Here is a 14,389-nt window from a genome sequence, read left to right on the forward strand (position 1 = left end):
ATTGGATCTTTTTTTTTTTTTTTTATTGGTTGTTCAAAACATTACAAAGCTCATGACTGAGACTGGATCTTAAGCTGAACCCGCACCGCTGGGGACTTGCTTTAGTGACAGCAAGAGAGGACTTCCCAGAGGAAGTGCTTCTGAATCGTCCAAGGATCGGAGTGGTCTTGGTGGGGGTTCAAGGGGCTGCAGCAAATTGAAGAGTAAGAAGCAGAAGCAGAATGGCACTTTCTGTTCAAAGATGATGAGAGGATGCCGAGTAGGTTACAGAGAAACATGGCTGGATTCAACCCTCACTTCATAGTCTGGAGCACCCAGGTGATGGAGAGAGCTGCACAGGGTATGACATGCAGTTAGGGGTTAACACATATTTGTTATTATTTTTATTTTCCATTGATTGTTGTCCAAAGTCCTTGCTGGCCATTCTGGGCACCAGCTGGATGGTTTAGGATTCCATCCCAGAGTTCAGAGCTGGGCCACACCTCAAAAGGAGGCTTCCCAAGACCACACCTCTCAGGAACCCAGCTTAACCTTATTGCTTCACACCCTTCCCAGCTTGGGCTAGGCTGGGCCTGTGCCAAGCTCAGAGCTGTCCTCCTCCACTTGGGGAAAGGACCATTCAGGTTGCACCTTCCCCAACTAAGCATTAATAACAAGGACAAAGTTCAGAGTGATGACGATCAAGGTGTGTCCAGGTACTTCCCAATTCCCTCCCTCTAAGCCCCAGCCAGCCACAAGGCTGGCAAGATGAGTTTCCGTCTGCAGAGGAGCACCAGAGTGGCACTGGGACCAATCCATAATGAGGGCTCTGATCAGGGAGTCCAAGACCCTGCTCGGCTCCATTCTGCTAAGGGAGTCCCAGGCAGTACCCATCAACCAGAGAGAAAGATCAACCCTTGGACTCAAACACAGGGCAGCTAGTGTTGGGTTCTTTACTCTTCTCTGAGCCTCATTTTCCTTATCTGGGCAACGGATCTCCTGTTCTGGTTGCCTCTCAGGGCTGTTTGGGTGATCAGTGGCAAAGCAGAAGCTGAAAGAACTGAACATTGAAGCAACACATGGTTTCCAAAATCAGCTCTGAATCTTACATGATTGTGGCCATGGGCAGGCCACACAGCTTCACTCAGGCTAGGTTTCCTCATTTGTAACGCTCTCCCAGCCCTGCCACTTGTGGTTGGCAGGAGGGCTAGGTGAAGTCATAGATTGCACAGCCTTATTGTTTAAACCAACAGACTCCAGCCCTTTGGGAGTTTCCTGTTTAATAGAAAGGGTGGGAAACAGGCAGACTCATAAGAAAAGTGAAATAGAATGTTGTAAACAATTCCAGATGGAGGAGGCTATTACTTCAACAAGAAGGAGGGGGATCCCAGCTACCAGGAAGTCGTCCAGAAGAGAAGTAGGTGCTGGCTGGAAGGGTGGATCCAGAGAGCACTGAGAGACTGCTGGGTGAAGCCTGGAGTAGGAAAAGCCCAGGCCTATGGGAATAGGGGATGTGAGTCAGCCTGATAGTTGTTACAAGGGTTAAACCAGAAAATGGGATAGGAGGTTAAACCAGAGAGGCCCTACACGAGCCACAGAACTTCGCAGTGTCAGGACCCGAAGAACCACCACCAGAGTATTGCACAAAATGCAGGTTCCTGGGCCATTTTCCTTTGATTCTGTGGGGTTAGAGTGTCTTGGAGCCACATGTTGGGATGTTCTGCCTTACTCAGTCAAGGTTTGAGACCTTGAAGGTCGAGATGCTAATGCATTCTAATCCTAGATCTGCCACATTCTGACTCTGAGTTCTTGAACAAGCCTCAGGTTTTGTATCAGAAGTGGGAATTGCCTCTCTTGTCTTTGAGATGCGTCTGGCCCATGCTGAGCCAGTTGCAATCCCTTTCCTGGACAGCTTCTTTCCCTCTGCCTCCTTCCTTCATCTTCCCCTCTCCTTTTTCTGGTCCTTACCCCCCGCCCATCTTCCTTTTCCCTTCCTCCTTCTTCCATGTGCTTTACAAACTTATCTTATCTCCTGCCTTGGCCCTGGGCAGAGAGAGCCAAACCACTAAATTTCAGGCAAGGTCAGCCCTCATTCTAGGCCTGACACTGATGCCTTTCCTCCCTCTCACCCAGTCTGCGTCACACTGTCAAGGGCTGCTGCACATAACACCCACCCAGCGGTCAAGGAAGAAGGAAAATGTCAATGCTTGCCCCAGAATTCTCCCTTCCTATTCTGGGTCCCAGGAGTTATTTTTAGCAGCACCCCTGTGAGAGGATCAAATAGCTCATCCTGGAGCTTGTTGTTTTTGACTGGGCCTTGGTTTCCACATCTGGCAGCCAGGCAAGAAATTCTCCCAGCCTTCTCCTCAAGGAGACCCTGTGAAAATGGGGCAACTTTGAAGACAGACAAAACCTCCAACAGGGATTGAAAGTATAGCTCTTAACTAGCATGTGTGAGGCCCTGGGTTCAATCCCCAGCATACCCTTCCCCTCTACTAATCCTGCCCCCCACCCCCAATTAAACAAAGCCCCTCTAGCCTGTGCTGCTGATGTAGTGCTGTTTGGGAAGTTGGTGCCTTTTTTGTATAGAGGTAGCCTCGCAGAGTGACCAGAGGTTTCAGAAACGGCTCAGCTCTGCCCAGAAGGATTGGAGATATGAGCTCTAGGGTTTCTAGTAACAGGACCCAGGAGCCATCATGTGAGACAGAATTTTGGGAAAAGCCAGGACAGAAGGTTCTGAGGCCCCCAGAACATGCCTTGGCGTGATCCTGACTTTAGAACCCCCTCAGGCTTTGTGACATCCTGGAAGGGGCAGCCCAGGCCTGGGCCTCCATTTGTGAAGCCAGCTATGGGGCAAGGGTGGGCAGCTGTTTAAAGGGGAGGCAGGTCTGGAGTGAAGTTCATAGAGAATATTACCCCAGCCTAGAGAGCAGGAAATGTCCAGAGAGCCCTAGAGGACTCCTGAACCTAGACCTCTAGCCCAGCACCCAAAAACTGTGGCCCAGATGTGTTCTATTTGGCTCACTCAAATTGTTCTTGTTTGTTTTATTTTTTATTTTTATTTTGTTTTGGTTTAAGTGCCTACATGGTATTTTCTTCCCTTCTTTTTCTTTTTTTTTTTACTTATTTATTTTTTGTGGTGCTAAGGAATCAAACCCATGGCCTCCCTCATGTTAAGCAAGGAATGTACCACTGAGCTATACCACCAACCAGTTTTCTTCTTCTTCTTTTTTTTCCTTTTTCATGGTACTGGAGATCCAACCTAGGGGTGCTCTACTATTGAGCTGGTTCCCCAACCTCTTTTTATTTTTATTTTGAGACAGATCTTCCTAGGTTGCCCAGGCTGACCTTGAACTTGTAATCCTCCTGCCTCAGCCTCAGAGTTTCTGGGATTATAGTTGTACTCCACTGTGTCTGGCCCAATTACTTTTTTCTTAAAAAATAATGCTCCACTCCTAAGAAATCATGGTTAAAATAAATAAAGAGCATCCATCTCATTTGTCCTGATGTTATGTAGATAACAGTAATAATGACAGGTGACAGATCAAAGAAATTTCCAACTTTTTGAACATTTTCCCATTTTTAAATCATCCTGAAAGAAAAATCATATATGGAGGGTCACACCATCCTCATGGCAATCCACCAGAGCAACCATGTCATCTAGATTCTTGTTTTCACCAGTAAAGAACTAGTAATTTTTGAAATTAGCAAGGATATGTTTGGTTTGTTCTACAGTACCTATCCTGAACAGTTTTACTCTTTCTGGTTTGCCTTTCAATGTTGCCTTTTATTGATTTTATATGATCTTTGTGTATATACATGTGTATGATACTGGGGATTGAACCTAGGGGTGCTCAACCACTCAACCACAGAGCTACATCCCCAGCTCTTGTTACATTTTTATTTTGGAACAGGGTCTTAATAAGTCGTCAAGGCTGGCCTTGAATATGCACTCCTCGTGTCTCAGCCTCCTAATTCCCTAGGATTACAGGCATGCACTACTGTGCTCAGCAACTTCATGCAATCTGTGAATCTATTATGTATCTTCAATGTCCTTTTTTATGCTAAGTATGTACTCTAGCTCTGAGCTATACTCTCAGCCCAGATGTCCTTTTTGTAGCTTCTTTTGTGACGGTGCTTTCCTGCAGGTAATGGTTCATGACAGCATCAATCTCAGTGATCACTGAGCTTTCATACCTTCACCCTGGGGGCCTTTCATAGAGGCATTGCCACCAATGAGCGAGTTATCAGTGTTATCCTCAGTCTTACTGACCTCCTTCCCCTCCACATCCAAGCATAGCCTGTCTGTGATTCCCAATCTGGTAAATGTCAGAGAACATTGTGACTGATGAGGTCTTAGTAGGCAATCATGACTGAAGGGAGATGACAGCAGCACTGGAGTAGGGCCAAGGGTGGGAGCATGTGAATTAGTTATTCACAGTTAACAATCAGGAGATTTCTCATCTGGCCCAGGCAGGACATTTTTCTCCAGTTTTTTTTTTTTTTTTTTTTTTTTTTACCAGTCCTTCCTTCAGGGGATCTGAGGGACCCTGAGGACATGTGGTGTCCAAGCAACAATACCTGCCTGGCCTTATATACTGGGCATGTGTCCACAGTCCTAAGCCCTTTAGAGCTAAAAGACCAAGTCCCTGCCAGGGGAGAGGGCTCACTCAAGCTCACACAGTAAGATGTTTGGGCTGTGGTGGGACCCAGGTGTCCTGCTTTCTAGTCACACAACCTCTGGGTTTATAATGGAGGAGTGCTTAGGTTAGGGAGCTAGGGGAAAGATTAGTGTAGTTTTATTTTATTTATTTTTTTGGTACTGGGGATTAAACTCAGGGATACTTTACCACTGAGCTTCACATCCCTAGCTCTTTTTATTTTGAAATAGGGTCTGGCTAAGTTGCTTAGGGCCTCACTAAATTGCTTAGGTTGCCCTTGAACTTGCTACCCTCCCAATTTATTGGAATTCTAGGTATGTACCACAACACTTGGAGTAGATATTTTTTTAATTTTAATACTGGAGATTGAATTCAGGGCTTTGGACATGCTAAGCAAGTGTTCTACCTCTGGGCTATCTCCCCAGCCCTGATTAGAATAGTTTGGGTTTTCTTTCTTTTTTGGAGGGGGACATTACTGAGGATTGAACCCAGGGATGCCAGGGGCACTAGGGGCACTTAATCATTGAGCCACATCCCCAGCCCATTTTATTTTTTGAGACAGGGTCTTGCTAAGTTGCTTATGGCCTTGCTAAGTTGCTGAGACTGGCTTTGAACTTGTGACCCTCCTGCCTCAGCCTCCTGAGGAGGATTCCTCTGGGATTATAGGCATGTGTGCCACTACACCCAGTGTTGATTACAACAGTTTAGAGGGGCTCTCTGGAAAGGACTGGCTCAGAGGTGGGGTCCCCACTTCCTCGTCTCATTCCTTCAGCCCTACATGTGGATCAGGCCAGAGCAGGGCCCCTTGAGGTGATGGAGTAGAGGCAGGTGACAGGAGCAGGCTGAGCCCCTTCTTCTGGCCAGATGCTAAATGCACAGTGTAAGGGAGCCTTCCTCCCACACCCTCCCTCCTTGCTGGGGAGATGTCAGGAAAGAAGTCACTAAAGTCTGGGGATGGTATGGGTGAGGGCACTTGTATAGAGAATGGAGAGAGGAGCCCCCATGCTGGAGCTCGGACCTGATGTCAAGGAGATGACACCTAGGACAGAGCAGCCTGGCCAAGAGGGCCCAATGAAGGCTAGGGAAGGAGACTTATATGGAGGAGGCCAAGGAGGCCAGAGCCAAGAGAGCCAGGGGAGAAGGAGGGCTGTATAGCAGAGCAGGTGGGTGGTCAGAGTCCCAACACATTCCACCATCAATGTGATTATCACCCAGTACAGGGGCTTTCATTCCACTCTGGCCCTGTAGACATTTAAAAACCTGCTCCTTTGGCTCATATTATGGGGAGCTGGAAGGTGAGCAGGGGAGGAAGGAGTGAGTGAGCAATTCAGAGAAATGGTGCTGAGTGACTAGGGCCAATATGAAGGCCAAGGTGGACAACAGTGCTTTAACAGGTACAGCAGCAGCAGCAGCAGCAGCAGCAGCAGCTCTTTATGAGTGTCTGGCCTGGGGCTGTGCTTGTGTACAACTCAAGTCTCCTTTGAAGCAACTATACAAGCCAGTGCAGTGATAAGTCCAGAATGGGACAGAAGCTCAGAATGGTTAAGTAACTTGCCCAAAGTCACATAGCCAGCAAGGATGACCTGCTGAACTCTGCCTTCTGGCTTGGTCCTCCACCCTGGGAAGTGGAGGAAGTGAGGAATAATGATGCTGAGGCTGCTTTGAGTTCTTAGGTCTCTGTGGAGATTTCTCTAGTCTAGGTGACAGGTCCAGGCAGATGGGAGTGCTTAGCTAAGGAGGCTGGCCAGGGCTTTGGTTCTGCTACCAGCCAGCCTGACTCTGAGGAGACTTCTAGGAGTGCCTGGGCAGCCAGCCGCAACCTTGGGAAGGACTCCCACATGCTTGGGGATGCTGCCCACCCTCTATCCCCTATGCCTGGTCAGTGGCTCCGAGCCTGAACAGCACCAGGGCCTACAGCCTAGCAGAGGCCACCTCTCTGCCCTCCTCTTATTTCTCCTTGGGAGCCCCTGGTAAGAGAAAGATTTTCTCTCCTGTACTCTAGAACTTGTCTCCAAAGGCAGGGAGGAAGACCTGGTCCTTTCTTCCTTACCTCCATTCCGAGTTCCAGCAGCCACTGCGACATCCTTCTTGGTGCTAACAGAAAGGGTAAGAGCCTTTGTCTTACTGAATGTTGTCTCTGTCATAGGCACGGTAGATCCAGACACCGTGTGTGTTTCACACAAACACCCTATGAACTGGCTCCCTGTAGTCCCATCCTCAGAGTGCTGCCTCAGTGAGATTCAGCCTCTCTGGAGCCACCAGCACCTGGAAATAGCATGCAGGCAGTGTTATCTGCTGGCTAGACGAGGGAACTGAGCCTTGGAACAAGTGACTTTTCCAGAGTTTGAGAGCTGGGATTGGGATTCAAGCCAGGCTTGCCTTCCTGTGGCCACACCTCAATGTGTCCTTACCTTCTCACTTACCTCCTTGTCAAGACCCTTGCAAGGTATCCAAGGGGCCACTGGTGGCTCTCTTTACAGAAGTTCCCTTTGGGTTTAATTAAACCCTCAGACTCGGGCTGGGTTGTAGCTCAGCGGTAGAGAGCTTGCCTAAGCACATGTGAAGCACCACATAAAAATAAATAAAATAAAGATATTGTGTCCATCAACAACTAAAAAAATAATTAAAAAAAAAATAAACAAAACCTCAGACTCTTCTGGGAGCGGTAAGACTACAGGCATTATCGGCCTCCATAGGTACTGAGTTAACAGATTCTTGCATAAGACTAACCAAATTGTGACCTGCTGACATTCACCAGCTCTAGAATTATTGTGGTCCTGATATAGGCTTTGGAGTTATGAGCAAAATCAGCAGAGGAGTGATGGCCACCTGGTAGGGGAAGCCTGCTCAGCCCACTCCCACCTTGCATCCTAGCAAGTAAGCCTTTGGGACTAAGATGCAGCCAGGATCAGCAGTGAAGAGGTCTGCAGGGCCCATATAGGTGAGGGCAGCAGTTTCCCTGGGACCCATAGATCCTCTGGGGGACACTTGTGAGGCGGAGTGAGGAGGAGCTGGAAGACCATAGCCCCCCTTGCCCTTGGAAGTCATGAAGTCTGGTATAGATGGATGGTGGGAAGGGGACATGAGGTGCCTTTCATAAAAAGGCAATTTGGGCCCAACCTAGGCAAACCTGAGAGCCAACTGGGAGATGAACTTTGTTGTATGGGATTTGGAATGAGAGGATAGCTTTAAAGCCTTGGGACTCAACTCCAGATGAAGCAGACCCTGGGCCCCAGACAGGGTGACTGTGCCAGACCCAGCCTGGAATACATGGGAGGGTGGCGAAGCCACATGTTTACCCAATTTCCAGAACCCGTCTGGCTTAATGCACTGGCCTGGTTATGACACCAGCTTTTTGCTTCCCCTCAGCTAACGGCCACCAGCCCACCAGCCCCAGGTTCCTCTTTGCTGAGCTGCCTGCGCTAAGGGTCTCTTGGGACTGTGCCTTCTTTGCTCTGACTTGGGAAAACTGGAGGAGGTCAACAGATTGCTGGCCCATTACAGGGGCTCAATGGGTATTTGTTGACTGAATGAGTGAATGCATGAATGAGTGGAGTGGGAGGATAAATGAGGATTAGTGGTGGACTGTGTGTGAATGAGTGTCTATGGATGAGTCCTTGGGCCCCAGAGATGGGACAGTTTGTGGGTAGGTTGTGTCAGCACAGATGCAAGTGTGGAAAGCCAGAAGCTGATGACAGTTCACCAAGGGGCCTGGAGAGGGGAACCTGAGCAAGGTTGTTTACTGGGCACACCATTGCTTGGGCACCTTTGGGAGTCTGCCCTGGGAAAGATGTGTGAGTGGCCAGGTCCTGCCACCCTGCCACCACATCACCACCCATACACATACATATAAGCTGACTTGGGCCCTCCAAGGTATCCCCACCATCATCCTCAACATCTCTCTCTGCACTTGCCCTGGGACAGTCCATTTCTTATCCCAAACCTGGTCAGGATACTGTGTGTAGTGGCCAGGAGTCAACTGAAACCCCTTGGAGCTGAGCTGGGGTAGAGGTTGTGGGATAGACTACAGAGCAGATAGCAAATCTTTATCTCGGAACCCAACACCCCTCTGAGTCCTTCTCTTGCACCTTCTTTTGGCCAGCACATCAGAAGATGCCCATAGTTACGTGGTAGAAGGGATCACTTTTCTATAGCTTGCCCGCATCTTAAGAAGACTTAAGTGACAATTTGCATCTGAAAGTTCTCAGGACTAAGTTTCTGCACTGCAGCTTACTTGTCAGATTTGTAGGTACACAAAAATACCAAGAGCTGTTTTGGTCCCTTTCAAATACATACATAGTCCCAGAGCCACAGGGGTGCAGAGTCACAAACATCACCTCACACACAACTACATGCCCAACTCTCTGGTCATAAGGACAGCAACACAGATACCAACAGACACAGGTAGCTGCAAAGCCGCATTGCTACAGGTGACACACAAGTATAGCCACAGTGTGCCCCCAGGGCTGTGATACCATCACACAAGGACAGTCACAGTGTGCCATGATTGGGATATCATATATGGTATCACACACACGTGAGTGAGACATGCATGGTCACAGGATTGTACTGTTTACCCCTCAGTCCTACTATGTCACTTGTCAAGGGTTGCCTAGCACCCTAGGATGTGGCACCATGCCCTAGCCCTACCTGTACTCATGTTGAAGTCAGGGGTAGAGGTTGTGGGATAGACTACAGAGCAGGTAGCAAATCTTTATCTCAGAACCCAACACCCCTCTGAGTCTTTCTCAATGACTGTCCCTTTCTCTGTTTGCCTCCTCTGTGGTCATCCCACTCAGTGCTGTCTTGACGTCCCTGTACACCCCTGAAAACTTCTAGATTGACCAAAGTGACATTACAGTCAAGCTATGTGACCATAACAACTCCTTCTCCTTTCTGGGCCTTAGTTTCTCTATCTTCCAATGGGAACATGGACCTGGTTTTTCAGGGGTCTCTAGTGCCCATGGAGACTCTGGCATTTCTTGGACTATTTTGCACCTCAGTCTCTACTCGAACCTCTTGGTTAGAAACCTCTTGTTAATGAATGGGCCCTGGTGAGGTTTCCTTGAGAGCAAAGGAAAGCCAGGCCATCCTTAAGGCCCCAAAGGGCCCTGAGGCAGGTCTGATGCTTGGCTGTCTGCAAGGGCCAGAAGAGTGGCTGCTCAACTTGAAGGCAGGGGGCTGGCCTGAACTGATGACCTGGGATCCACAGAATCCTTCTATAAATAACACATCATTTAGGCCCAGAGGATGGTTCTTGGCCAAAAAAATCTTCTGAGAAGATGCCTTGTGACTTGGCCATGAGCTCAGGCCAAGAGGGCAATCTGAGCACCACAGATGGTCATTGTTTTGGAAAGGCCGAGTTGGTGGCCTTTCATCTTCTCCTTCTTGTTCTTGGATTCTCCCAAGCCTCCAGGCTCCCAGGGCAGCCCAGGGAGTCAATGCATGAGGAACTGTAGCCAAGACCCTCCCAAATCTTGGGGAAAGGTCAATTGGTTTGTAAATCACCCAGGTCTGATTAGGGTCATCATGGAGAGATTTGTGCATTTTTCAAAGGGCAGTTGTTGAGTGGTCATTCTAGATGCAGCATGGGAGCCTGAGAAAATAAACCAATAAACCAACACTGAATCGGCATTTTTCAATGTGGCCAGATGTTTATACAGTGTTCTAGGGTGTTCTGTGATAAAAAAAAAAGTTAAGAAAGTGTATTATATAATTTACCTGGACTGAACATAGGTTAAGTGGTTTCATTTTTGTGGATTTTGGCAGGAGCCTTTAACAGGCTGTGTGTGTGCCAGAAGCATTCAGAGTTGTGGGTTGGCGAGCTAACCAAGTGTGCCTTGTTTCCACACACAGTTGACCGTATGACCTGTTCTCCTCAGAGCCTCTGGTAGGTTCAGAGTTTTCCAGAAGCATTTGAGGGCTAGTGATGTAACTCAGTGGCAGAGCACTTGCCTAACATTCAGAGACCTTGGCTTCCATCCCCAATACCACAAAAGGAAAAAAAAAAAAAAAAACTAAGAAATAGATGAACTTGAGCCAAACTGTTTGAGCCACCCTTGCCCTCCCTGGAGGGTTCTTTACGATACAATCTCTGTGTGCTACCCACCCCCTGCCACGATTTCTGAATCAGCAGGCAACTGAGGACCTATGTTTGAACAACTTCTCAGATGCTGCTGTCCAGAGCACACTTGAGAAACCATTAATCTTATCTCAGAGTAGCCACAGTGATCTTTCTAAGACCTCAAACTGCATGGAGTTCCTCCTTTGCTCAAAGAACTCCTGTGGCTCCTTTCTAGAAGCCAAGTCCTCACAGGAGTCTGCAAGGCCCACATACCTCATTGACAGCTCCAAAATCCATTTTTCTTTCCATTAAATTCACCCAGCAAAACCCTACTTCAGGCTTTGCTATTGCTGTCCCTTCTGCCTATAATGTTTGCACCCCACATCTTGGTGGGCGATCTTTCCCTTCCCATCCCCTGTCCCCCATTCTTGTCCCTCTGCTCTTCCAAGAGGCTCTTCTTGGAAACTTCTTCCAAGTTGCCCCCTCCTTCTCCCTAGCTTGCTCCCAATCTCTTTCTGCATACCTGAATCCTGTTATCTCTCTTAATCTCTGTCAACTCCAGGAGCCCAGGGCTGTGCCATGGTGTTGACAGCACCATCCGAATGCAGGGCTTGGCACCTCAGTCGGGGAGTTACTGAGGTTCTATTAGATGGGTGGAGTCTGGAGAAGCTCAGAGGGGTTCAGCAGGGCTGAAGCTCAGTCCTCTCAGTTCAACCTGGCCTGAACATTGGGGCCATCACACAGAAGGAAGCAATTATGGGCTTCCTGGTCTCACACCAGGTCCTGTGGCCTAGGAACATATGGGGAGGGAGCAAGATGTCTAGCTTGGAGTAGTGGGGATTGGCCCTGTGGGCTGTGTCACCACTCCATGAACCTTATCAGTATTGACCTGCGTTCTATCTCAGAGCACTTCATGTTCCTAATGCATGCTCAGAGGTCATGGCAGTACTGATAAACTCATTTCACCCAGCTTCCCACAGTGACACTGAGGAGCTCACAGGGTATCCTATGGCAAAAACCAGAAAGTTCTGAACAGGGGAGGAACTGGGGCCAGGCCTGTCCTCTCCAACCCTCCCTTTGCTAGCCTGGCCTGGCCTGGGGGTGACCCCAGAGGGAAGCTGAGAAGGAGGTCTTTCTGATTGCCAGATGTATAAGAGTTACTGAGATGGAAGTGAGAGATTCTATGACATGTTTCTCTGTCTGTGGGAATGGCTGCCCATAATCATGACTAGGGTCCAAGGAACTATATGATTCTGTGTCTGATCCCTGGCCCCCAAGTGGCTGTGTTGGCTACACTCCACAGTCTTCCCCCATCGTGCCAAAGATGTGGAGTTGAATAGCCTTGGGTGTGGAGTGCTGTCTTTGAATTTGCACATGATGTCAGTGTTGGCCTTGCTTAAGATTCCCAAGGAATTTTCCAATGAGCAAAGCTTTGATTTTGCTGGCCCTTCTGCCCAGGAAGCTGACATTATATTCTGAGCCTGGTTGTGCCAGGCAAGAGGCTGCAGGCTGAGGTCCCTGAGTCACCTGCCCCGGCCCTCTTGGGTGTAACTTCATGAGTGGTTCTTTGCTTCCCATGCACGTGTATCTGCCTGGGCACTCATATGTGTGTACGTGTAAATATGTAGGCACATACGTGGAAATTTGGTCAGCCTGAGCTCCCTCATCTGCTCGTATTTTTGTTGTTGGTTTTTGTTTGTTTTGGTTTTGGTATTAGGGATTGAACTCAGGGGCACTCGACCACTGAGCCACATCCCAGTCCTATTTTATATTTTATTTAGAGACAGAATTTCACTGAGTTGCTTAGCACTTCGCTTTTGCTGAGGCTGGCTTTGAGTTCATAATCCTCCTGCCTCAGCCTCCAGAGCCACTGGGATTACAGGCGTGCACCACCATACCCAACTTGCTCTTCTTGTTTACGAGGTTGGAGTGATACCACCGCAAGCTCCAGAGCTCCTAGAGCTACTCGAAGCAGGAAGGGACAACACAGGGTCATTTGAGAACAGCCCTGCTGACACCTTGCTCTTTGACTTCTAGCCTCCAAAACTGTGAGAGAATGAATTTATATTGTTTTAAGCCATATAATTTGTAGTCTTTATTATAGTAGCTGTAGGAACTAATATGCCTGGCTTCTGTTAGGTTCTCTATCTTATATGAGGCTTAGGAGCTTAAACCCTTGCCCACAGGGGCAGGTTGACATTACACATGGGACTGGAGCCCAGCATGGCATAACTCCAAGCCTGTGGGCTCAGCCTCTCCCCTACAGACAGACACCCATGGCCTGTCACCTTCTCTGTTGGTTCCATCTACCCCCTTGCCCCAAAGGGCACTCCATTCTTTCCTTGTTAGTTCCTCTAGACATCCTCATGTTCCTGGCTTCCCCCAATTCCATCTCTCTCCTTGCCTTCTCCAGCAGGATTCAGGAATACCCCTACCATCCATTAAGACCTCACAGTGACTTCAGTACTTGATGCCACTCCCAATTATCCATTTGGGAATTCTGGTTCTCTGTGGCCTGGCACTGCCCTTTCTACATTTATGTGCTGTCACAATCTCCCTGTGGCTTGCCCTCTTCTTTTACCACTCCTCACTCCCTGGCCCAAGCCTCGCACCCACCTCTCCCCTCCCCACTGCTGGACTTCAGGATACCTCCCTGAGGCACTTGGACTCCTCTTGTATTACCCCAGCCCTGTAACATTGCCTTGTCTGCTCCTTATGCCCAATTTATTCTCATACTTTCTCCATAGCTTCCTCCACTCCTGTTTACTTGGTGGCCATTAGACCCTGACAATGAGATCTGGAAGTTCCCCTTCTCTCCCCTTAGTCCCCTGTCCTCAGCCCAGTTCCATAGTTCCTGAACCTTGCTGAGAATAGTAACTGGATGCCAACCCTACCCAAAGAGGGGTAGCCCCTGGCCAGTGTTACCCCAGCACATTGCTCTTAGCCCTAGGCTAGTCACTTGCCACCTTAGAGGTTTTACACAAACTACTCAGTTCTACACATCTTAATAACCTCTGAGTGCTCTGGCCAGTATCCTCCCCCTTTGCCCCAACAGCTTGGCCACAAACCCTGCTCAGAGAGCCATCCTCTAGATGGGGGTGGGGACTGTGCCCTTCACTGGCACACTCAACTCCCAACACCCCCTACTGCCTATAAGGCAGAGGTCAGACTCCCCTGCATGGCATCGGGGGCCTCCTTGACTACTGTTCAGGCTCCTGAGGGCCACAAGGTGGAGATAGAGTAGGCCCAGATTCTAAGCCTTGCGCCTTCTCCACAGTAGGGCCTTCCTTATCTCCCCGAATTCAAGGGACTTTGACTCCTAGCATCCATTCTAGCCCCAGGGCAGGAGATGCCACTGCCCAAAACAGGTACAGATCAATTTGGTGAAATGTAACTCAGGGCTGACATAATTTGACTGATCCTGAGCCAGCCTGGTTAGGGAGGAAGAAAGGGCAAGGCCAGAGTTTGTCCAATGTTGGGCTGACCTTTCCTTGAATTAGTAGAAGTTTACACAGAGTTCCTATGACTCTCCAGAGTCACTGGAGTCTTTTTGTTCCCCAGGCATGACAGGACACCAGTACACATATATATGGATGCACAGTGTACCTGCTTTTCCTGGTTCCCTTCCACTTGCTATTTTTGCTTACACAAGCCTGAATTCCACTGTCACTACTGGATACCCTGT

General features: G+C 48.7%; 1 protein-coding gene and 1 pseudogene across 1 annotated transcript in view; both read right to left on the minus strand.

Moving 5' to 3' along the window:
• The window catches only part of Glyctk (glycerate kinase), a 264,580-nt gene that overhangs the window by 120,114 nt on the left and 130,077 nt on the right, over nt 1–14,389 (minus strand). The window lies entirely within an intron of this gene.
• LOC124084259 (translationally-controlled tumor protein-like) lies at nt 338–6,684 on the minus strand (annotated as a pseudogene).

This window comes from Marmota monax, unplaced genomic scaffold, assembly GCF_021218885.2.
Source record: "Marmota monax isolate L192 unplaced genomic scaffold, Marmota_monax_Labrador192_F-V1.1 WCK01_AAM20220418_F8-fsc00022, whole genome shotgun sequence".
Taxonomy (NCBI): domain Eukaryota; kingdom Metazoa; phylum Chordata; class Mammalia; order Rodentia; family Sciuridae; genus Marmota; species Marmota monax.